The sequence below is a fragment of the Mastomys coucha genome, unplaced genomic scaffold (genome assembly GCF_008632895.1).
Source record: "Mastomys coucha isolate ucsf_1 unplaced genomic scaffold, UCSF_Mcou_1 pScaffold22, whole genome shotgun sequence".
Classification (NCBI taxonomy): domain Eukaryota; kingdom Metazoa; phylum Chordata; class Mammalia; order Rodentia; family Muridae; genus Mastomys; species Mastomys coucha.
This window is the reverse complement of record NW_022196905.1, coordinates 27,693,848-27,719,015: the sequence shown is the minus strand read 5'-3', so window position 1 is coordinate 27,719,015 and position 25,168 is coordinate 27,693,848. Positions and strand designations below refer to the sequence as shown.

General features: G+C 44.9%; 1 long non-coding RNA gene across 2 annotated transcripts; it reads right to left on the bottom strand.

The window, feature by feature from the left end:
• Positions 1-1,964: 1,964 nt before the first annotated feature.
• Positions 1,965-23,419, bottom strand: LOC116070656. Of its 2 annotated transcripts, XR_004110498.1 has the most exons (5): positions 23,291-23,419; positions 12,513-12,560; positions 4,278-4,399; positions 2,536-2,633; positions 1,965-2,123 (listed from the first exon to the last, which is right to left on the bottom strand). It is a non-coding gene; the product is annotated as an uncharacterized LOC116070656 (long non-coding RNA). The 2 variants fall into 2 exon arrangements; XR_004110497.1 differs by lacking the exon at positions 12,513-12,560.
• Positions 23,420-25,168: the final 1,749 nt, after the last annotated feature.

The following is a 25,168-nucleotide window of genomic DNA, read 5'->3' as shown; positions in this document are numbered from 1 at the left end:
CTATTCCAACAAGGCCACATCTCCTAATAGTGTCAATCCCTGAGCCAAGCATATTCATACCACCACATTCAAGTTCTTTTTGTTGTTGTTGTTGGTTGGTTGGTTGTTTTGGTTTTTCAAGACAGGGGTTTTCTGTATAGCTCTGGCTGTCCTGGAACTCACTATGTAGACCAGGCTGGCCTCAAACTCGGAAATCCACCTGCCTCTGCCTTCCAAGTGCTGGGATTAAAGGCATGTGCCACCACTACCCAGCTTCACATTCAACTTCTTTCTTAGGGTTCCCACTGCTGAAAAGAGACGTCAAGACCAAAGCAACTCTTGTAAGGTACATTTAATTGATGCTAGCTTATAGGTTCAAAGGTTCCGTCCATTATCATCATGGCAGGAAGCATGGCAGCATCCAGGCACAGCACTGGAGAAGTAGCCACAAGCTCTACTTCTTGATCCAAAGGCAGTCTGGGAAAGACTGTCTTCTATGCAGCTTGGAGAAGGGTCTTAAAGCCCACGTCCACAATGACACACTTCCTCCAACAAGGCCACATCTCCTAATAGTGCCACTTCCTGGGCCAACCATATTCAAACCACCACAGTGTGTTACTAAGAAGTGTGGCCTGGGACATGGCAATGTGTTAGAGCATTTGTATAGCACTGGTAAGATCCTGAGTTCACTCCTCAGCACCAGTCTGGAGAGATGTCTCAGTGGTTAAGGGTACTTGTTGCATCCTGTGACTTCAACTCCAGGGAATCTGACACCCTCTCTGACGTCTATGGGCATTAGGATGCACATACACACACACACACACACACACACACACACACACACACACACACACACAAATAAAAATAAATCTTTAAGAAAAAAAGCAATAAGTAATAAGAACAAAAAACAAAATTAGAAATGAGGTTAGATATTTTAAAGATGGTAGAATCATACAGAAAATGTGGAATATGATTGTTTAAAAACTAATAGACAGTCCTACCATCTGACTCAATTGAAAACAACAAGAAGATGTCATGAATATGGAAAGTGGGAAATAACAAAGGGGACCTGCCAGGAGCATGAAAGGAACCTGAGGGATCAGGAGCTCTGTGTTCTAATCCTAACCTGAAGAAAGCCCCTGGGATTCACGCCCTGCATGGCTGCCTATGAGGGTAACTAAAGTGGGTAGTGAGCTCTGCAGGCTGCGACTCACAACCAGGCTTTTCTGGAAGGTACATGAGGGACAGTGTGGCACTGATCTATGGCTTGCCACGTAGCAACAGCATCTGCTTCCTTTCTCTATTTAAAAACACTGCATTGAGCTGGTCATAGTGTTGCATGTGCCTGTGCCTCCAACCCAATGCAGGCTGAGGCAGGAGGATCACTTGAGTCATCCTAGGAGGATGAACCAGTGGGTTAAGAAAGGGTTGTAGTTAGGGGCCCAAGTGAGACCACAGAGTGTTGAGGCAATTCCACCAGAGAGCACACACAACCACTCTTGAATTGAATAGGTAGTATGTATTGCCAGCCAGCGCAGCAGGGGGATCTTGCCCAAATCATGCGGCCCCAAGCCTCACATTCCTTGCCTTTCATGCACAATAACCACACTGTAGTTGACACACTTCAGTTAGTAAGAATAGTTAGTGAGAAACAAAACTATAGAAGCTAAAAAAGCAAGGTAAGTACATGTAAGGACTTTCCTGGGTTCTAGAACTATGGAAACTGTGTCTCAACCTCAAAGCCTTTTTATCTTTGAGACTTAGGTAACTTAAACTTTTGAAAATGGTTTTAAAGATTTATTTTATTTATTTTATGTGTATGAGTACACTGTAGTTGTAGTGTGTGTGGTTGCTGTTGAACTCAGGACCTCTGCCAGCCCTGCTAGCTTCGGCCCCACTCACTCAGGGCCCCACTCGCTCCAGCGTAATTTCCACTGCAGCTGTCTTCAGACTCACCAGAAGAGGGCGTCAGATCTCATTACAGGTGGTTGTGAGCCACCATGTGGTTGCTGGGATCCAAATTCAGGACCTTCTGATGAGCAGTCAGTGTTCTTACCCGCTGAGCCATCTCGCCAGTCCTTGAAAACGGTTTTAAAGTTTCTATCATCAGCAAGTAGCATGTCCATCACTTGGACCCAATGTCACTGTAAAGCCAAATGTTTTAATGTGAAAGCCATGAATGAACTGACCTGGCAGCTGCAGCCTGGGAGGACCAGCTGGCAGAGGTTGGCTTGCCGCTGCTGCTACACTGTCTGATAAAGCTAGGTCCTGCTGTCAATGCTATCACAGGGAATGGAGAAGGAGAGATTTGAGCAGGAAGTGGCCTCTGTATCCATTAAAACAACAGTGACTCTAACAACCCTTAGACCTTTACACAAAACTGGCTGTGTTGGAGGCATCATTCTGGCCTTAGAACCCAGCAAGTGGCCCCAACAAGTGCCAAAAAAGAAACAAAGACCTAATCCATGTGGCTGAGTTAAGGTTTCCATTGCTATGTAGAGACACTGTGACCACAGCTACTTGATAGAAGAAAACATTTCATTGGGGCTAACTTACAGTTCAGAGCTTTAGTCCATTATCATCATGGTGGGGAGCATGGTGGCCTGCAGGCACACATGGTGCTGGAGAGGAAGCTGTCAGTTCTACATCACAGGCTGCAGGAAGAGACCGTCACACTAGGTCTGGCTTGAGCCTCTGAGACCTCAGACCCCACCCCCAATGACACACTTCCTCCAACATGGCCACACCTCCCAATAGTCCCACTCCCTGCAAGCCTATGGGGCCATTTTCATTCAAACCACCACACTATTGTTCCAGGATCCAGGAAACTCCCTAAATGTACTAACCTTGCTTTCTGGCTTCTGTAGTTTTGCTCCTTACTAACTGTTCTTACTAACTGAAGTGTGTCAACCAAGATGTGTTTTTTGCGCATAAAAGGCAAGGAATGATGAGGCTTGGGTCTGCATGATATGGGCAAGTTCCTCATGCATCTGCTCGTTAGCAATAAAGACTTTTTATCTGGCCTTAAGAGTGTCCATGTATGCTCTCTGTTATACTTACCTTACAATGTTCTGGAGGTGCCCATGACACTCCCAGAGACTGAAATGTTGGGACTGAGCGGACAGGGTGGGGCTCAGATGCCTTCTGGGCTGTCAGCATAGGGAATGGACAGTTCCTAGGGGGTACAGGGCCTCAGGAACTTCTCCAACTTCTACTCCTGTCAACCCAGAGGCTCTTGATGCCTCCACCCTAAATGGAAAACTACAGAATGTTGTCCGGATCTGTCTCCTCTAGAGGTGAGTTTGTTTATGACTCCTTCTGCATAGGACACTTAGGAAAAGGCAGAAGCAGCTCTAATTATATGTCAGGGATCCATATGAGACGTCACTAGATCCCGTTTTTTAGTCTGTGTGGTGGCACCCTGATTGTCTTTAGTGTACATCTTTGTGTGTTTCTATCAGTTTTGTTGGCTGGAGAAACAGATCTTAAATGGGACGGGGAGTGAGTAGACCTGTGACCACTGCCATTGTGAGGGCACAGTGTGGGCTGGCTGGGAGTGGTTGTAGTCCAAAGATGGTTTTGTAAACAAGGGCTGATATGGTCTCTGTTTCTCCCCTGGGGAACTCTGGACCTTCTGTGATATTGATTGGTCCTCTTTTGGAGTCAGGTGGCCCAGTTGATGTGATACTGGAGACCCTGGCCACCATGGCCAGTTTCTCTATATTTTTCCAGTGACTTTCTCTGTTCTCTCACTGGGGACCCAAATCCTCTCTGTACAGCCAGGTTACCCAAAGAAATCCAAACCTTCCCAGATTCTCAGTGGCCAGAGAAAATTGACTTTTCCCCTTCCAGACAGCCCTTAGTCATAAGGATGAGGATGGGGGGAGGTGGGGTAGGGGAAAGTAACTCTCACCTCTTCTCCCCTCCATACACTTGGAGTAGCTCTGATTATGGGAGCTCAGGGAACAATTTCTCTGGGGTAGAGGCAGCCCGCATCCTCCCATTAAGGGAGGTGTCTCCAGTAGGTTCAAGACCTGAGAATTTCTTCCTTCCCCTTTCATGGTTTATGTTTCCTTTTCAACCAATGATTTGTGTAATTGGAAAACTCAGAACCCACAATTTCCCAAAACAAACAAACAAAAAACCCCAAAAAACAAACAAACAAAAAAAACAAGCAAAACAAAAGCCAAAACCCCTTAGGCTCTCATTGATCTCCTTGTCCTACTCTTTGTAGCTCTTGGCCAACCTCTTCATGGATGAGTAGAACAGAATCCAGCTTGAGAATAGGGAAGCCACACCTGGGCCAGCTCACGGTTTGCTGTTGGGCAATGAAGTCCATATAAAGTAGATTCCCACTGCTCAACCTGACAGGGACACCAACACCGACCAGGATAAGAAGGCTGTAGGCAATTCTGCCAGGCTGTTTAAGGAAGATAGAAGGTAGCTCTTAGAAAACCTACTGATGTCTAGGGTGAGGCAACACAAGAGTCCCCAAATTGCTCACTGGGTTCCTAGAGTTCATTTGTTAGAGTTACTGGGTATTTACTCCCATAGACCCAGATGTGCCAGAAAATCAGAGAGCAAACCTATATTGTTTTTGTTATTCAGTCAGCCCTGATATTAAAAAGAAACTTCAGAGCTGGGCAGTGGTGGTATACACCTTTAATCCCAGCACTTGGTAGGCAGAGGCAGGCAGGTCTCTGAATTAGAGGCCAGCCTGGGATATAGAGAGCTCTGGGAGAGTAAGGTCTACACACACACAAAACAAAACAACAACAAAAAAAACCCTGTCTTGGGCTGGTGAGATGGCTCAGCGGGTAAGACCACCAACTGTTCTTCCGAAGGTCCTGAGTTCAAATTCCAGCAACAGTGGCTCACAATCATCCATAATGAGATCTGACACCCTCTTCTAGTGCATCTGAAGATAGCTACAGTGTACTTATTTATAGTAATAAGTAAATCTTTGGGACTGAGCTAGTGGGGGCCAACCAGAGCGAGCCAGAGTGAGCAGAGGTCCTAAAAGTCAATTTCTAACAACCAGATGAAGGCTCACAACTATCTGTACAGTTACAGTGTGTACTCATATGCATAAAATAAATAAATAAAGCTTAAAAAAAAGAAACCCTGTCTCAAAAACAGACAAACAAACAACACAAACAAAAGAAAGAAACTTCAGAAATTAGGAAGGTTTGAGAGTGTGAGCAGGTCCCAGATATTGGGGATTGCTCAAAGGAGTTGCAAGAACTGTGGCTATGAAGAATTAAAGCAAAACAAAAGATTGACTGGCATCACTCAGGGAGACTGATAACAGAGACCCCAGAGGGGGAAACCAGAGACACGGGGGACGGGGGAGGAAGAGGCTAGGGGAGGATCAATGTGCTGACTGTAAACAAAAAGGACACTGAAAAAATGCCCTGTCCTTCATGTTTGTGAGGACCAATGGGACCAGGGCTCCATTACGTTGAGCCCCTAGGAGCTCAGGAAAACATTAAAGGTAGGTGGCAGATCTGTCAAATTCCTAATTGATTGCCAGACTACCTCTGCACCCTAATTGGTGGCTCCCAGACACTGGGACCCTAGAAGAGGCCAGTGGTCTACCTACACAAAAGACTTGATCCTGCTTCTGCCAATTAGCCAGCTTGTTGGTGGGCAGTTGCTACTATAACCATGATAATAAAAGAAGCTGACAGACTAACCTTGGGCCAGAAACTAACTTTTCCCTAATCACCCCACACTCCATAGAGGTCATCCAGAGGGGGATCCCAGAAAGGTAGATGCCCAGTACCCAAATAAAGCATTTTCAAACCCTTCTCCTGGACCACCCCATATCCAATCCTGTAAAACATCAGCCATCAACACACTCAGCCTATTGCTAGATGATAACTCAGCAAGGTCTCACCACAATTGGCTGGAAGTGGCTAATATAGTCCAGTCAGACGGACTGGACCTAACAGATGCTCCTCCACGGGAAGTGGAAGTGATACTGTATTTGCTGATGGGAGAAGTTTTGTTCAAGACAGAATTAGCTATGCTGGGACTGCCACTGTCACCTTGGACAGGACAGTGTGGACCTGGACCCTCAGCTAAGGGACTTCAGCACAAAGCGGTGAGCTCGGGATGTTAGTCCAGGTACTTCACTGAAGGAAGGGCAAAGCCATTATTATGTATACACACAGTCTGTAATGGATTTGCTACTGGACATGTCCATGGGCCCTCTGTAGAGAAAGGACTATCCCCATCTCAACTGAAAAGAAAATCAAAACCAAAAAGAAATCCTGGCCCTACTACAGGGCATATGGTTGCCAAAAGAGGTGCCCTTTGTTCACTGTAAAGGGCATCAAAAGGGGGATTTCCTGGAAACCCAAGGAAACAGGGTAGCAGATTTGACCACTGTCTTAGGGTTATTACTGCTGTGGTGAAACACCATAACCAAAAGGAACTAGGGTAGGAAAGGGTTATTTGGCTTACATCATAGTCCATCACTGAAGGAAGCTAGGACAGGGTAGGAACCTGAAGGCAGGAGCTGATGCAAAGGTCACAGAGGGATGCTTCCTACTGGCTTGCTCCTCACGGCTTGCTCAGCCTGCTTTCTTACAGAACCTAGGACCATCAGCCCTGGGATGGTCCCACCTACCATGAGCTGGGCCCTCCTCCATCTATTACTAGTTAAGAAAATGCCCACCAGGCAGTGGTGGCACATGCCTTTAATCCCAGCACTTGGGAGGCAGAGGCAGGCAGATTTCTGAGTTCGAGGCCAGCCTGGTCTACAGAGTGAATTCCAGGACATCTAGGGCTACATAGAGAAACCCTGTCTTGAAAACCAAAAACCAACCAACCAACCAACAAACAAACAAAAAACAAAAAACAAACAAAAAAACAAAAAAATGTTAACTACAGGCTTAACGATAGATAGCCTGATCTTTTTTTTTTTTTTTTTTAAGATTTATTTATTATTATACATAAGTACACTGTAGCTGTCTTCAGACAGCACCTGAAGAGGGTGTCAGATCTCATTACGGGCGGTTGTGAGCCACCATGTGGTTGCTGGAATTTGAACTCAGGACCTTTGGAAGAGCAGTCAGTGCTTCTACCAGCTGAGCCATCTCGCCAGCCCACAATAGCCTGATCTTATGGAGGCATTTTTTAAATTAATGTTTCCTCCTCTCAAATGTCTTTGGCTTGTGTGTCAGGTTGATGTGATATCCAGTATAACCACCCAGAAGGCAGCCTGAAAACCAGGGGCCTTTTCCAGATCTTGCTCATCTTGCCTGTGGTGGTTTGAGTATGTTTGGAGATGTGACCTTGTTAGAGTAGGTGTGGCCTTGTTGGAGTAGGTTTTAAGACCCTCATCTTAGCTGCCTGGAAACCAGTCTCCTCCTGTTTGCCTTTGGAACAAGATCTTGGACTCTCAGCCCCTCCTGCACCACGCTTGCCTGGGTGCTGCCGTGCCCTTGCTTTGATGATAATGGACTGACCCTCTGTCCATTAACCTGTAAGTCAGCCCCAACTAAATGCTGTCCTTATAAGAATTGCCTTGGTCACGGTGTCTGTTCACAGCAGTAAAACCCTAACTAAGACAATTCAAATTGTAATACAGGAAGAAACCAACTGGGCAAAAGGGAGGTACCAAACAGGAGACAAATGTATGGTGGTTCCTGATGGACAGGAGTCCTGACTCCCTACTGCTAGACAATCTTACCAACAACACTGTGTCCAAGTGAACCCTAAAGGAGGAAGAAAAGCCTGGAAATGAATTTTTACCCAATGGATCACCCCCAGGGAACATTTGGAAGTGAGCTTTACAGAAGTAAAGTCCACAATTCTTGGCTATAAGTATTGCATAGTTTTCATAGATACCTTCTCCAGATGGTATCCCACTGGTCTTAGTCACTGTTCTACTGCTATACAAAGACACCATGACCAAGGCAACTCTTATAAAGGAAAGCATTTCATTGAGGGCTTTCTTACAGTTTCAGAGATGTGGTGCATTATCATCATGGCAGGGAGCATGGTGGCACAGAATACATAGTGCTGGAGCAGTAGCTGAGCGCTACATTCTTGTCCATAGGCAGAGAGAAAAACTGGGACTAGCATTGGCTTTTGAAACCTCAAAACCAACTCTCAGTGATACACTTCCTCCAACAAGGCCACACCTACCCCAACAAGGCCACACCTCTTAATACTTCTAACTAGTACCACTCTCGGATGAAATCCAAACACATGAGCCTATGGGGGCCATTCTGGTTCTCAGTGATCCTCAACGGTCACCAAGAAACTCCTCCAGGAGTTCATTCCTAGACTTGTATTGACCCTCACCCTGGAGTCAAACAATGGCCTAGCCTTCACAGCCAGTGTTTCCCAAAATCTGGCAGAGATATGTGTCTAGATGCCACAGAGCCCAGGGCAGGTAGAATGAACAGTACCTTACAGTAGACTTTAACAAAATGTGTCCCTGTGACTCGTGAAAATTGGGCCAACCTCCTTCTCTTTGCCCTCTTAAGAGCTAGGTGCACCCTATATCAAGGATGTTTCACCCCATATGAAAAAAAATCACTTCCCCCACGCCTCCCTAAGCTCAGAGAGGTTCATAAAATAGAAGTTACTAACCACCCCCTCTTCAAGTCCTTACAGGCCCTTCATCAGACCCAGAGGGCAGTTCAATAGATGGTCCAATAGGCTGTGCTATTGCCTATATCTGAACTTACCCACAAGTTCTGCCCTACCAAGTCTGTATGGGAAAAGATAGACACAACCCTGGAGCCAACATGGAAAAGTCCATACCCTGTGGTCCTCACCAAACCCACACCAGTGAAAATCGCCAGTGTTACCCTGTGAATCCACCACACCCAGATGAAGGAGGCTATAGAAGATGACAGATGGGTAGGTCATTTGACCCCTAAACATAGGAGTGACATGGGCCTTATGATTATGATTGTCTTATTCTTTTGTCTTCTTCATATCTCCATGGGTATGGAAATGAAAGACTACCGGCCAGTCCAGACTTCAACACTCCCCCATTAATATATACTAAGATAGAAGTTAATCAGACAATAAGCTCCATTTCCAATCCTGACAACTGTAAATAGGACCAGCCTAAGCTCAACCTGGTGGACCTCTAAGGAAAGGGTGCCCTCTTAATATCACCAAGATATTCCTATATACTTTCCCCATGCAGATTCTTGTAGCCATATATAGCAGGTTAACTCCAGGGATGACAGTTGTGTGTATTTCCAGGACCCAGAGACTACCTGGCTTACTTGCACTAGTGGCTTAACCAAGTGTGCAGTGAGGGAGACCCCACTCTTTCACATCCTCGTGTATATTATAGCACAGGAGTTTATCTATAATGGAAAAGAGGGTAGGGCTCACTTAAATCTAAATTCTAGGCTTTCTCAGGAATGACAAGCTGTCGCCATTCTCATGCTCCTGTCTGTAGGCGGGGCAAGCACTGCGGGCTTTACCATAGTTGGAATCTCAGCCCTAGTTATGGGGGATAAAACCTACTCAAGTAGACATAGACCTGGGGCATCTGGAGAATTCTGTTTCTCAGGTAGACTTCTTAGTGAAGGCTGTTCTTCAGAAACACAGATAAGTGGATCTCCTCTTTGTAAAACAGAGACATCTCTGTAGGACACTAGGAGTAACCTGACACTTCAGTGTTAACTAGTCAGGAGTAGTAGCTAGAGAAAGTTTAACCACAGTCAAAAATAAACTTTAAAAAAACGGCGAATAACTGCTATCAAAATGTGTCCTCCTGGTACCCATGGTTAACTATTCATGGCCATAGCTGGAGGCCGTTAACCCTCTTGCTCCTAGCCCTCATTATAGGATCTTGCTTGCCCAACCTTCTCCTTTAACCATGTAGAATAGAGAATAAATTCTGTTAAACTTCTTGTGTTAAGGGAACACTATAACATCCACCTCAAGACGAGTCCTCAATTTGACTCACATGCATAGAACCAGTAGGGAATGTGACAGCCACCAGACCTTAGCAAAACTGATGCTACTTTAAAACTCAGCACATAAGTTCCAACACATGTCAAAACAGGAACAAAGACTTAATCTATTAAAGCTAGTTCCAGGATCCAGGAAAGCTTTTTGGCTTCTGTAATTTTGCTTTTTACTATTCTTGCTAACTGAAGTGTGTCAACCAGGATGTGGTTTTGTGCATAAAAGTCAAAGATTGATCAGGTCTATGGCTGTATGATTTGGGTAACTTCCCTGCTCATCCACCAGCCAGAAAGAAAGACTTTCTATTTGGCTTTTAGTGTATCTGTGTGTGTTCTTTAGTGGACTAACCTCAAAACAAAACACCTACTACCAGGACAGCCAGCTTGGGCTTCTCCATGCTGATCTCAATCGCTTTGTTGGTTGGTGGCAGAGGTTGTCAGTCTTTAGCCACCACACGAGACAGCATTAATTCCACACAGCTCATCAGTCCCCAGACCCAGAAGATCTAAGATTTTCTTGAAGAGGAACCTGGGGAAATGGCCTATTTTGGTAAGGCAGAGTGGGGTAGTCTACCCAACAGTGCCCTCTGTTTGGAGAGTGTAGTAGTGTGGATAAGAATGACCTCCCACCCTCATAGGTTCATATATTTGAATGTTTAGTCACCAGGTAGTGCACTGTTTGAAAGGATTAGAAGGATTAGAAGGGGAAGGTTTGTCATTGGAGGTGAGATTTGAGGCTTCTAAAGGCCATGCCAAACCTAGTCTGTCTGTTTATGTATCTATGTATGTATCTCTCTCTATATATATGTATGTATGTATGTATGTATGTATGTATGTATGTATCTATCTATCTATCTATCTACCTACCTACCTATCTACCTATCTCTGTCTCTCTCTCTCCCTTTCTGCCTGCAGATTAATATGTACCCCTTAACTACTATGCCAGCACCATGAGTGCTGCCATGCTCCCTGCCATATAATAATGGACCAAGCCTCTGAAACTGTAAGTAAGCCTCCAACTAAATGCTTTCATTCATAAGAATTGTCTTGGTCATGGTGACTTTTCACAACAATAGAACAATGACTGAGATAGGTAGGGCCTGGCATTGAGTGAGGCGTGGGGAAGTTCTTTGCTCAGTGGTCAGTCAGCATTACCACATTCAAAAGCACGGCCACGTGGAATCATCTTTGTAGATAGCCACAGGTCTGCCAGAAGCTGGTATTTCTGTCATCAGGGGAAGCCTTTTTCATTAAACACCTTAAATGTCAAATTCAGCAGATATCTGAGAGGTTTGAAGGCGATTATCTAACCTATTAAGTAAACCTGATTCTAAACACAATTTACTTGTTTTTAGTTACTTGCTTCATGCTTAACCTTGACAACATATATAGAAAGCTAAAACTTGTCCCTGTAAATGTAAACATTTGTACCTAGCACGACTACAAACATAGTTCATTAAAGATTTGATCATATATAAGTGACTGACCATTAATTACATATCTAAATTGTCTTTAGCAGTTTATAATTTTTCATAAGATTAGAATTTTATACTTTTATCTTTGTTAAGTTTGAGCCTTAAAATTTGAATTGAAGATTTAATTAAATATCTTTTAGCATAAAATAAAACTTTAAATCATTAATACAATCCACAGAGAGGCTGGGAAACTCATTTTTCTGATCCTTTCATGGTGTACCTTTGCAGAACATCACAATTCTTGTATGACTCAGTTTACCTAAATAGCAAAAGTTTAACAAAGTTAGCAAAGATACCTCAGTTTTGCAAGCCTGAATGAATCTTAGGAATTCATAAACCTTATTCATCAAACATATATTGCTGGGTTGGAGAGATGGCTCAGCAGTTAAGAGCACTGGCTACTCTTCCAAAGGTCCTGAGTTCAATTCCCAGCAACCACATGGTGGTTCATAACAATCTGTAATAGGATCTGATGCCCTCTTCTGGTGTGTCTGAAGTCAGGGACAGTGTACTTACATACATAAAATAAATAAATAAATCTTAAAAAGAAAGAAAGGAAGGAAGAAGGAAAGGAAGGAAGGAAGGAAGGAAGGAAAGAAGAAAGAAAGAAAGAAAGAAAGAAAGAACAAAAAAAGAAAGAACATATATTGTTTCTTATCTACAAAAAATTTTTAGAAGCCCGGTGTTGAGCACAGTTAGCAAAGACTTAAATTGTTAAGCATACATCTCTCTCTCTCTCTCTCTCTTTTTTAAAAGATTTATTTATTATTATGCACAAGTACACTGTAGCTGTCTTCAGACACATCACAAGAGGGTGTCAGATTTCATTATGAGTGGTTGTGAGCCACCATGTGGTTGCTGGGATTTGAACTCAGGACCTTTGGAAGAGCAGTCAGTCCTCTTAACCACTGAGCCATCTCGCCAGCCCAGGCATACATCTCTAAGTCAGCTTCTGCTAACCTGAGTAGACCATTATAACTTTAGGAATTTATAAACTGTAATCACCAAGTACATGCTCCTTTTAGTCCTATTTTCCATAAATATTGTTCATGGTTTTGCCCTCACCTTTTATTTCACACTCTCAGGACAAAAATCAAACAAAACCCACCTTAGTCTAGTCCAAAATATCTAGAAGGTCTGCGGCTGCCTCCTTAGTCTAAAAAAAGGAGATGCAGTGATAAGCAGAGGGCTCAGTAGGAGTAGTTTTATGGGTGCCACAATAGTGAGTTTATATGGCGTGTTTCACTTTAACCAAGATGGTGGTGAAGTCACACAGTATATCCTCTCTTTAACCTTAGTAAAAATGTCTGTTAGCGACATGGCTATTTACTCCAAGGTGAGACCATTGGGCACACACCCTTTAAAGGAAATCCATTAGCCAATACCAGAGTTGAATTCAAAATCCTCGAAAGCATTCTGCTCAACTCTTTTTGTTACAAGTTTTAAACTAACTTTTTGTTACAGAATTTACCGACCTTTTAAACAACACGTAAGGAATTTACAAATTCTAAAATGCAGAAAGTTTATAGGATGGGCTTACAAGTCCTGAAATAAAAGAAACTTTACACTTTAGTAAAAGTTTTTTTAAAAGAAATATAAGAGGGAGATATTCAGAGAGTTAAACATCTGTGATTATACTTTGTCATTTTAAAAAATATTGGGGGCGTGGTGGCGCACGCCTTTAATCCCAGCACTTGGGAAGCAGAGGCAGGTGGATTTCTGAGTTCGAGGCCAGCCTGGTCTACAGAGTGAGCTCCAGGACAGCCAGGGCTATACAGAGAAACCCTGTCTCGAAAAACCAAAAAAAAAAAAAAAATATTAAACAAGAAAACAAGAAGAGGGGCTGGCGAGGTGGCTCAGTGGGTAAGAGCACTGACTGCTCTTCAGAAGATCCTGAGTTCAGATCCCAGCAACCACATGGTGGCTCACAACCATCCATAATGAGATCTGACGCCCTCTTCTGGTGTGTCTGAAGACAGCTACAGTATATTACGCCGGAGAGGGCAAGGCCGGAGGGAGAAGGGCTGGAGTGAGCGGGGCTATCCTGAGTTCAATTCCCAGCAGCCACATGATGGCTCACAGCCATCTGTACAGCTACAGTGTACTCATATACATAAAAACAAATAAATAAATCTTAAAAAAAAAAAAAAAGCAAGAAGAGCAAGATAAACATCAGGGATCCTTGCTGGGAAGAGATTACTTTGTAGCTGTTCCTGGGCTGTTTTGTTTTGCTCTCCTGCCTGTCAGAGTTAGGCGTCCCATCTGACCAGGATGGAGACTTGAGAGAAAACTTGTTCCAGACAAGATTTCTCTGTGTAACCCTGGCTGCCCTGTAACTCCCTTTGTAGAACAGGCTGGCCCTGAACTTGCAGAGATTTGCCTACCTCTACCTTCTGAGTGCTGGGATTAAATTTGTTGTGTTTTAGAAAAAAAGAAAGAACCAGGATATGTTAGTAGAGGTAAGGTATGAGGAGGTGAAAGGGGGTGCATCTTCAGGCCCATACTGAGGCATCCCTTCCTCCTGAGATACCAGCCATAGTATATAGTATATATATAGCATATATAGTATAGAATAGAGTTTATTTAGGGGACGAGAAGGGGAGTTGAGGGAGTAGAGTCAGAGAAAGGCAGAGAGAGAGAGAGAGAGAGAGAGAGCGAGCACAGAGGCCGGCCAGGAAAATGTGAAGAGAGAGGGAGGAATGGGGAAAGAAGGGACAGAGAGGGTAAGAGGATAAGAAAGTAAGAGTGTAAGGAGCTGGTGAGATGGCCCAGCAGGTAAGAGCACCTACTGCTTTTCTAAAGGTCCTGAGTTCAAATCCCAGCAACCACATGGTGGCTCACAACCACCTCTAGTGAGATCTGATACCTCCTTCTGGTGCATCTGAAGACAGCTACCGTGTACTTATTTATAATAATAAATAAATATCTATTTTAAAAAAAGAGTATAAGGCGAGAGCGGACAGCTCCTTTTATACCTGTTTATGACTGTTGCCAGGTAATTGTGGAACAGAGTCTAGAAGGAATGCTAACAAAATTAGTGTGCTACCACTACTGACCCCCTTTTTAGAAAACTTTTAAACAAGCATGCCTGGAGCTAGAAAAGGAAGGGCAAATCCCAGCTCAGGGTCAGACGTATTTTGTTTTGTTTTGTTTGAGACAGGGTTTCTTTATATAGTCTTTACTGTTCCAGAACTCGCTCTGTAGACCAGGCTGGCCTTGAACTCACAGAGATCCTCCTGCCTCTATCTCCTCTTATTAACCTTCTTTTTCCCCTACCTCTGGTCAATGGGTTAGAAGGGAGGTTAAAGTGTTTAAGAACCCTAAATATTCCAGGCAGTGGCCGTGCATGCCTTTAATCCCAGCACTTGGGAGGCAGAGGCAGGTGGATTTCTGAGTTCGAGGCCAGCCTGGTCTACAGAGTGAGTTCCAGGACAGCCAGGGCTATACAGAGAAACCCTGTCTTGAAAAAACAAAACAAAACAAAACAAAAACCAAACTAACAAAAAAACCCAAAAAACTGTGTGCCACTACTACCTGGCCAGAGTCAGCCTTTCTATTATAATAGAGTAGAACAGCATATGACAATACTTAATATTATCCATACCCAGCAGTCATTTGAGTCTGTAAAGCTGGATGTAGTCATCAGAAGGAGGAGCTGGAGCAAGCGGAGAGCAAACTTAGAAGTGAGAGAATTTGGAAATTGAGTGTGCCATTTTCTGGCCATTGAGACATCTAGTTTGTACTGAGACCAAGCTGTTTGCAGTAAGTCAGTGTGCCTTAATGGAATTTCTGAGTCTGAGGAGGTAAAGAGATTGGAGAAGGCAGGTGAGGAATCCCAAGTCTAATTCTGAATGGGAAGTGCCCATGGTTAGAGAAGAACCAAACCCCAGGAGCAAGTGATAGAGGAGACAGGAAGGGAGATGTAGGGAGTTTCCAGGAGAATAAGGAGAAGATGGGAGAGACTTAGGAGAGGGGCTCTGACTTGGGAGGCAGAGGCAGGTGGATTTCTAAGTTCGAGGCCAGCCTGGTCTACAGAGTGAGTTCCAGGACAGCCAGGGCTATACAGAGAAACCCTGTCTTGAAAAAACAAAACAAAACAAAACAAAATGTGTATTGTGAGTGGAGGAGGAGTCCAACAGTGTAGGGATGGAGGAGACACAGGAAAGGTAGGTGTCGTGGTGATGGGGTCTCAACCTGAGGGTGTCCCCAAAGGGGAAGACTTGTCAGAGTGATGCCCGGATCAGTGGAGGGGCACACAGGGCGAAGGGAGCTGCCTGCGGAGGCTTTTGTAGCAATAGCAGTCAGGACACAGAGACAGGCTCCAGTGGCCAATGAGAAAGAGAGACTGAGCAGGCAGCTGTGATATGGCACTTACCAGAGTAAGTGAAGAGAGACCTGAAGAAGAGAGAAGCAAGCTGAGGAAAGACAGATAGTTAGAGGTGAAACCGCTCAAGAGGCAGACTCTGAAACGTAGAAGCAGATACCTGGACGGCAGGAGCCAGAGGAGCAAGTTATCCACACCCAGAAGGGTCGAAAATCTACAGTTTGGTTTCAGTAGAAGGGGAAATGGCTCTGGAAGAGCATCTGGTGTTCTTAACCCCTGAGCCATCTCTCCAGCCCCAGTATCCTCTTCTGGAAATGAGGAGTATAAACAATTTTTAAGTTTTTTTGTTTGTTTGTTTGTTTTTGGAGACAGGATTTCTCTGTATAGCCCTGGCTTTCCTGGAACTCACTCTGTAGACCAGGCTGGCTTCAAACTCAGAAATCTGCCTGCCTCTACCTCCCAAGTGCTGGGATTAAAGGCATGTGCCACCACTGTCCAGCTTTTACTGTTTTTGTTTGTTTTTTATTTTTTTATTTTTTAGATGGTTCCTGTAAGCAGTCTACCCTCTTGGACTCAGAGGCATTAGAATTTATTATTTAAAATGCATGTGTATGGCAGAAGATTTTTGGATCACCTGGAACTAGAGTTACAGAGAGTTGTGAACTGCCATGTGGGTGCTGGGAATTGAACTCGGGTCCTCTGAAAGAGCAGCCAATGCTCTTAACCACCGAGCCAGCTCCTTAGCCCATTATTTACTTATTTTTATTCATCTATTTTTACTTTATATGTGTATCAACATTTTGCTTGCTTGTATGCGTGTATCAAGTGTATTGCAGTGCTCCTGGAGACCAGAAGAGGGCACTGGATCACCTGGGACTGGACTCCATGTGTGCTGGCAATAGAACCCCAGTCTTCTGCAAGAGCAGCAAGCATTCTCCAGCTCTCCAGCCCCAGGCGTTCAAATTTATACTTCTTGGTGCTTTTTCCAGCCTCAGAAATGACCCTTTGACACCACCACCTCGGAAGGACCTTCCACCCCAGAAAGAACATCCGGGTGCTAAACCACTCTGCTCTCCATGCATGACTTGGGCAGGACCTGACACCTCTAGTTGCTGTCTTGTCTTCCTCAGCCCTGGCTTTGAGTGTTATGGAATACAGTCACTGTTGGCCCAGCTCTCCTTCTTTGCTGCTGGGGAAGCTGGCCAGTTTTTTTCAAAGGAGAGCCAGTCTGCCATGGGGGTAGCAGGAGAGAAGGCAGGAGGTGAAGGCTTAGTCCTCATTGTGCTCAGAGGCTCCCCCCAAACTCTCAGCTACTTTTCCTCCCATTGTCCAGGATGGAAGATCAGCTCAGAGGCGCAAACAGCCCCTCCTCCACATGGCCTTCTTGGTGGCCTTTTGGTTCCTAGGGGGAGGAACAGCCCTTGTAGGATGGAGAGTGATATATGCCTTGTGGGGTGCTGCCCTAGGTTTCCTTCTTACCATATTTTAGCATAACCTGTGGTTAATAGGGAAATTCAGTCATTCCTAAAGCCCTGTATGTAGGCTTAGATTTTTTTCATAACTTACTGTATTTAGGGTTTTTTATATATTTATTTTTGGGTTTTGTTTGTTTTTTGTTTTTTGTTTTTTGAGACAGGGTTTCTCTGTGTGGTCCTGACTGTCCTGGAACTCACTCTGTAGGCCAGGGTGACCTCAAACTCAGAAATCTGCCTGCCTCTACCTCCCAAGTGCTGGGATTAAAGGCGTACACTGCCACTGCCTGGCATATTTAGGGTTCTTAAACACTTTAACCTCCCTTCTAACCCATTGACCAGAAGTAGGGGAAAAAGAAGTTTAATAAGAAAAGGGTGTTGTGGACCTGTTTATAAAAGGTGTTGTGGGGAGTTCCACTCTTCCTTGTTAGGATACCAAGTTCAATAGCAAACATCAAACACCACCTGACACAACTGAGCTGTTGAAGGAGCCAGACATTTCCACTTTACCTGTAGCCCAACCCAGTCCTATGGCATCCCCAATGGCACCCCTTACTTTGCAGGGCTCTTAGTCTCTTCTGTGTTCTGACACTAGAGCATTGACCATACAATGACCTGCGGCTATAGGTCTTCCTACAGGCTGGGACTCTAGAGGCCTTGAGGATTCCATCTAGTGAACACCCATTATAGACCACTAGAGCAGTGCCTTGAAGGGGCTTTTGGGTGACCTTAGAGCCAAGCCGAGGCAGCACGAGGCAGCACGAGGCACATTCTGAGTACTATTCTGACTGCTTATTCTTCTCCTCTGTTTTTGGTTTTGGTTTTGTTTTTTAATATATTTTTATTTTATTTTATAAAATAAAATGGTGTCACACAAGCATACATGTAGTCAAATCACCATTTGACTACATGTAAGCCTGTGTGAAGGTGTCAGATCCCTGGAACAGAAGTTAAAACAGTTGTGTGTTACCATGTAGGTGCTGGGAATTGAACTGGGTCCTCTGAAAGAGCAGCCAGTGCTTTTAACCACTGAGCCAACTCTCCAGCTCCCTGTTTGTTTTCTTTGGGACAAGGTCTTACTGTGTAGTCCTGGCTGTCCCAGAACTTGCTAAGTAGAACAGTCTGTCTTCAAACTCACAGAGATCCACCTGCCTCTGCCTCTGCCTCCAAAGTACTGGAATTAAAGATGCGCACCACCATGCCTGGCTCTTCTCTAAACAACTTCAACTTTCTGAAAGTTTGTTTATTCATCAAATACCAGCTCTCCCTGTTTTGCTCATCTGGTCTCATGGTCTCACATATTTGAGTTCAGACAATCCTCCTTTCTCTACTTGACACAAGCCAAGTCACCTGAGAGGAAGAAACCTCGATTGAGAAAATGCCTCCATAAGATCAGGTTGTAGGCAAGCCTGTAAGCATTTTTTTTTCTTGGTTTTTTGAGACAGGGTTTCTCTGTATAGCCCTGGCTGTCCTGGAACTCACTCTGTAGACCAGGCTGGCCTCGAACTCAGAAATCCACCTGCCTCTGCCTCCCAAGTGCTGGGATTAAAGGCGTGCGCCACCACCGCCCGGCAGCAGTTTCTTAATTAGTGAGTGATGTGGGGAGGGCCCAGTCCATAGTGAATGGAGCTACCCCTGGGCTGGTGGTCCTGGGTTCTATTAAGAAAGCAGGCTGAGCAAGACACGGAGAGCAAGCCAGTCAGCAGCACCCTCTGTGGCCTCTGCATCAGCTCCTGCCTCCAGGTTCCTGCCTGTTTGAGTTTCTGTACTGACTTTCTTTGATAGTGAACAATGAGTAATATGGGAGTATAAACCAAATAAACTCTTTCCTCTTTGTGTTGTTTGGTCATGGCATTTCATCTCAGCAATAGGAACCCGACTAGGACACATTCTTGGCCTCAGTGGACCTGCTCTATGATGTTCACTCTACAGAAACACCATGAGTTGTAGAGAAATGTGGACAGGTGGGTTGGTTGCATCATTGTCCGTCAGGCATGAACAGAAGGCAGCCCAGTAAGGAACAGTGTACACTAAATGAGAGGGTACCACCTGCATTCAGAGTAGGTCTCCCCACCTCAGTTTACCCAATTTGCTGCTTCACAGACATGCCCAAAAGTTTGGTGACCCTAGTTCCTGTCAAGTCAGCGGTGTTAACCACAACACGAGGAAACCACAATCTCGTTCTTTGAAACAACAAAATCAGTGAAGCCTGTTGAGATGAAGGTTTATGTAGGGAGAAATAGCCTAAGCAAGCCTGTGAAGGTCCTGAGAGGAATGATGCCCCTATTTTAGGTCATCTTTCTGGATGGAAGTGGGGGTGGGTGTTTGGTGAAGGGAAAGGAGATTTATGCTCCCTGCTTAATCCAGGCTTTACAGAGGGTCGGGGACACAGCCAGCCAGTTTCCCTAGTGGGAGAATGAGGCTGTCTGTGGCCCAGACCATGACCACAGGCTGCCTCCTTCCAGTGCAACAGAAGAAGGCGAAGACCTTGAGGAAGACCCTGTGTTCCAGAAGAGAGGCTTCCTGGGCCAGCAGGTAGACTGCTCCAGGATGTCTTCAATTCTTGCTGCCCTGGATCCCTGCACAACCTCCTTCTCTGGCCCAAATGCTTAGAGAGGTATACACAGCAGGAAACAACAGCTGTGTGTGGAAGGATTGAAAAGGCATCTCTCAAACAACACCCAAGCTGTGAGCACCCCATTGGGGAGGGATGGGAAGGTGAGGACACTGGTTTCCCCTCCCCTGTGGGCCCCTGGAAGATGGGGGAGCAGATGGGGCAAAGCAGGGAAGAGGCAGATCTACAGTACCACAGAGAATAGCTACTGCACATCCGGAACCAGCTCTCTTTAGAAGGCAAATACCTACCGTGTGCAAGCCGCAGCGGTAGGCTAGAGGAAAACCGTTTCATATCACAGAGAATGAAGAAGGTGGTTAACCCTGTAATCTTGACTTCAGAAAGTCAAAATAGGAATGTAATCTCTAGTGTAGTAATTCTGCCTGATAGGGTAATAATAAAGTGGTGTAGCTTTAACATTAAGAAAGAGAGTGTTAGTGAAAATGATTTCTTGCAGAAGACTGTGTAAGACAAGTCATTACTCTGGGCAGAACTGTGGATCCCAGCAGCCGCTCCATTGCTTTGTTTCGTTGGCTGCTTTGTAAAACATGTTTATAGACACCGTCCACTTCCGTCTCCAGCTGCTGGAGAAAGTCTGACTTTGCAGTTTATCACAAAATGCCAGATTTTCCCAGCATGTAATTTAATCTCTTGATTGGAGGCCTCTGCATTACGTGGTTATCACGAAATTATTCTTTAATAAAAATGCATGCTTTGTAGTCCCTATTTTTATTAATTTGGCATGTCATTTCATCCATCACCATAGATGCCAGGAATTCCATTTGTCACAGTTATTGGCTGGCTAGCAGGGGGTGCTCCTGCTGCGTCATAGTTCTCCATCCCCCAGGCTTTGTGGAAATCAGTGCTCTGATCTGCAGAGGACAGTCCTGGAATGGCAGCTGTTCCCAGTCCTAGCACAGCTGCAGTTTCAGTGTCAAAAATCATCATACTGGCAATTTTTTTTTTCTTACAGAAACATCTTCTGTCCTCCTGGAAAGAGGCAGCCTAGAATAGTCTATATTAGCTGTGCCTGTGGAAGTAATGACGGCAAGTTCTATGAGAAAGAAGCTGTCTCCCAGGGGGAGTCCTGGCCCCTCTGGATATCAGAACCCCCAGGAGGGCAGACAGGAGGCGGGAGGAGCCACTGGCAGTTTGCAGAGTTACCCCTAATTGTTATCAGTCAAAATAAAAGGTGGATTTGACAGTGCAACTCTGTGTTAGTATTCCTCTCTTTATCTACTTAAAAGTGATAAAACTGAGCATCACACTTTATTGCAACAGCAATGTGATTATTTCATTACTCATTCTGGTGGAGCTGGAGACCTAATATCTGGACCTCACAGGTGCAGGTGCCTGACCCAGAGGTATGATTCCCAGCTAGCCACATGAATTGGAGTGGCTGCCTCTCCCATCTTTCCTGAAACATGGTTCCACTCCTCTAGAGTATGGAGGAGCTAAGCTCTAGAACCCAGCATCCTAGAAGGTCCATGGTGAGTGGGCTCATGGTGGCAGGCAGAGCTGGGACCTTGAGGATGGGGAACCTAAGTCCTACCTTATGCCTTCCTCTTTACCCAGGAGCAAGGCCAGGTCACTTCCCCTCCCTCCTCTCCATCCCTTCCGTTGGAGTAGGGGCCTCCCTCCTTGGTGCTCCTGTGTCTGGAGTTTCTGCTTCTGTCCTTCTATCACCCCAACAAATGTTGATGATTTTGCAGTCAACAGTTTAGAGCATGGTTCTCAACCTGTGGATCATGACCCCTTTGGCAAACCTCTATCTCTAAAAATATTTACATTATGGTTCACAATGGTAGCAGATTTACTTTTTTTATTATTTATTTATTATAAGTACACTGTAGCTGTCTTCAGATGCACCAGAAGAGGGCGTCAGATCTCATTATGGGTGGTTGTGAGCCACCATGTGGTTGCTGGGATTTGAACTCATGACCTTTAGAAGAACAATCAGTGCTCTTACCCGCTGAGCCATCTCACCAGCCCCAAAGGATTTTATTTATTATTATTGGTGTGTGTGTGTGTGTGTGGTGGGTGATAGTGTGGAGGGATTGCGCCATGGTGTGTATGGAGGTCAGAGGACAACTTTGTAGAGTCAGTTTTCTTCTTCCACCTTTATGTAGGTACTGGGGTTTGAACTCTGGTTGTCAGGCTTGTATTGCAAGCACCTCTATCCACTGAGCCACAAGGTCAGCATGGTAGCAGATTTACAGTTATGAAGTAGCAATGAAAATAATTTTATGGTTGGGGGTCACCATAGCATGAGGAATGGTATTAAAGGGTCTCAGCATTAGGAAGGTTGAGAACCACTAATTTAGAGAGATAATCTTTTTTCCAAATAAATGGGAAATAGATCCTCTTCATTTCCTTTCTCTCTTCCTTATATGTATGTGCATCATAAGTAGATGATGTGTTGCCCATTCATTTATATATTTAGTCTCTTGCTTCTCTCGTCTCTTCATGCCAATTCAGCTACTCCTTTCCTGCATCCTCCAGAGCTCTGCTTGTGTACTAGGGCAAGCCTTCTGGAAATGAGCTTTCCTAGCTCTGCCTACCTTTAGTCCCATTCTATGAAGATCAGACCACATACCCTGCCCTAGACACTTCATATTGTTTGGAATATTAGCTTTCATGCTGTGTCTTGCCCAAGGTAACTCCATGTTTCCAGCAGCACTCAGTATGGAGATATTAAAACCATATCAGAGGGGTTGGAAAGATGGCCCAGAAGTAGAGTGCTTGCTGTGCTTAGAGGACCCAAGTTCATTTCCAGCGCCCACAATAGGTGCCTCCCAACAGGCAGTAACTCCAGCTCTAGGGGATCTGATGCCTCTGGTTTCTTTGGGCAGCTGCATACACATGTACATATTTATTCAGTGACACACTCACGTGCACATACTTACATAGAGACACAATCATATGAAGACAAATAATAAGTAAAATAAATGTTAAAATAACAGATGAACCAGGCTCTAGGGCTTATGGAGTACATTATAACAAGGGAAGGTGCTATGCTGTCACCTGGAACCCATAACGGCTTCTTTTATGCAACACTGGTACTGTTACTTTTATATAACATGTAACACTGAAATGGCTGTGGCAGCCCCACTGCCCTGTTATCCAGACACCCTGTGTGTGGGTGAAGGAACCAGCAGGCAGAGAACTCCTGATTCACCCAGGATTCCAACTCAATTGATTCCCAAGGCTTTACATGGTCCAGTTGAGTTTCAGTTGTTTACAAATCCATCCATCCATCCCACCTATCACTGCTGAGCTGCTTGGTGAGACTGGAGGAGAGGAAGTGCTGCCACCGTGGACAGCTCCTGAAGCTGTACCTTGCTAAGGCTGAGTCAGGAAACATGTCCAAATCTTACCTTGATAGATGGTCCTCTGTCTCCATCAGACCCTGCAGCTTGGTTTTGCCTCCAGCTGCCGACCTAAGCTTAGTTCCTTTAAGAGTCTTGTCTCCTTACCTGCAGCGATGTTTCTGCAACTCTATCAGCTCTGTCTGTAGTATGATGGGCTTTGGGAATCACTTCTTTAACCCTTTGGTAGCTTTTATGTTCTGGGAGAGAGAGAGAGAGAGAGAGAGAGAGAGAGAGAGAGAGAGAGAGAGAGAGAGAGAGAGAGAGAGAGAGAGAGAGAGAGAAAGAGAGACTGAGAGTCATGCCCCAGGAGCCGCCAAAAGGGCAACACTTGTCAAATAGTGGTGCTGTCACAATAGTGTCATTTCCCGCCTCAGCTTTGTCGCAGGAGCTGTCCGCGGTGGCGGCAACCTTTCCTGACTCAGCCTTAGCAAGGTACAGCTTCAGGAGCTGTCCACGGTGGCAGCACTTTCTCTCCTCCAGTCTCACCAAGCAGCTCAGCAGTGATGGTGCCTCAGCCAAAGCTGCCTCCAGCCAGGAAGGTTTTCCCATCCCAACCCATGGCCCAATGCAGGGGAAAGGGGGTGAAAAAGAACCACCAATCCCTGAGCAGTAAAACCCACCAGTCCCTGAGCTTCAGACAAAACCCACCAATGCCTGATCAAGAAAACCCACCAGTCCTTGAACTTCCCAAGATTGGGACTTGAAATCTCACCAGTCTTTACTCTGAAAATCTCTGCGAAAAGTTCAGAGCCTTAAGAAATCCTATATAAGTCCTGCCCTTTTTTCCAATTCCCTGCTATCTGCTCCTGGGAGATAGCAGGATTTGTTGCTCCATACTCTGGATCCTGCAATAAATCTCTTTCATGAGATCTGCTGCCTGGTGTGGGTAGCTCTTTCATTTGAAGAAGCCAAAAAGCAATGAGAAGAAGGGAGAAGTGAAGAAGTCACAAGGAAAGGAAGGAAGAAAGAAGAAATGGAGTCCAACAGCTTTTCCCCTCAGAGCTGTGTGGCTCCTGAGCTTCCAAGTCCCAGGTTACCCTTCCACCTGAGCAGGAACACTCACAGGCATGGCCTGAGATTCAATATTAGCAATGAAGATTGGAATAAAAGAACTTGTTTGCCAACAGCCAACTGTCAAGGGCAATCAGAAATGTTTGGTCCAAGTTGCAGCCACCAAAATAAAGATGCTTATGAGCTGATTATTACTCAGTGTGTTCTGATGTCATGGAACGGATGTGAAGATGCCTATCTGTGTATGGGCACAATGTCCTTACAACATCTTCATTTTTGCTGGACAGCCATGTTGAACTGGGATTGTGTTATCTCTTTAACATCCCACCATTCTCTGGTATCTTATAAGACGGTGATCATGATGGTGGTGGTGGTGATGGTGATGATGACGATTGAGGAGTATGAGTATGAGTGTGCATGATTGGGGTGTCACAGAATAAATGTAGAAGTCAGAGGACAGTTTCATGGAGTTGGCTCTCTTCTATCTTTCTTGGGTTCCAGAGATGGAATTCAGATTGACTAGCTTGTGCAGTAAGCAACATAACCACCTAGCAATTGTTCTTTCCCAAGCTCTCCATTTTTAAGGATGAGATTTTATTTCTCATTTATTCATAGTTGCTTTTGTAATTATTTCATCTTTGCTTTTTGGCAACATGATTGACTTGTTAGGGAGTAGTTTTCCTTGGGTTTATCCCCCTTGGAGTTTGGTAAACTCTTTGGTGTGTGGATTGAACTTTTCTATAGCGTTGAGAAAGTCCTTGACCATTCCATTCTGTATTCATCCCCTCCCACATTTCTGGGTGTCATGTTATATACCCAATAAACCCTTGACCATGATTTCTCTCTCTCTCTCTCTCCCTCTCTCTCTCTCTCTTTCTCTCTTTCATATGTGTGTGTGTGTGCATGTGTGTGTAAGTCAGGTATAACTTATGGGAGCTCTCTCTTTTTCTCTCTTCCTCTCTTTTCTCTCTC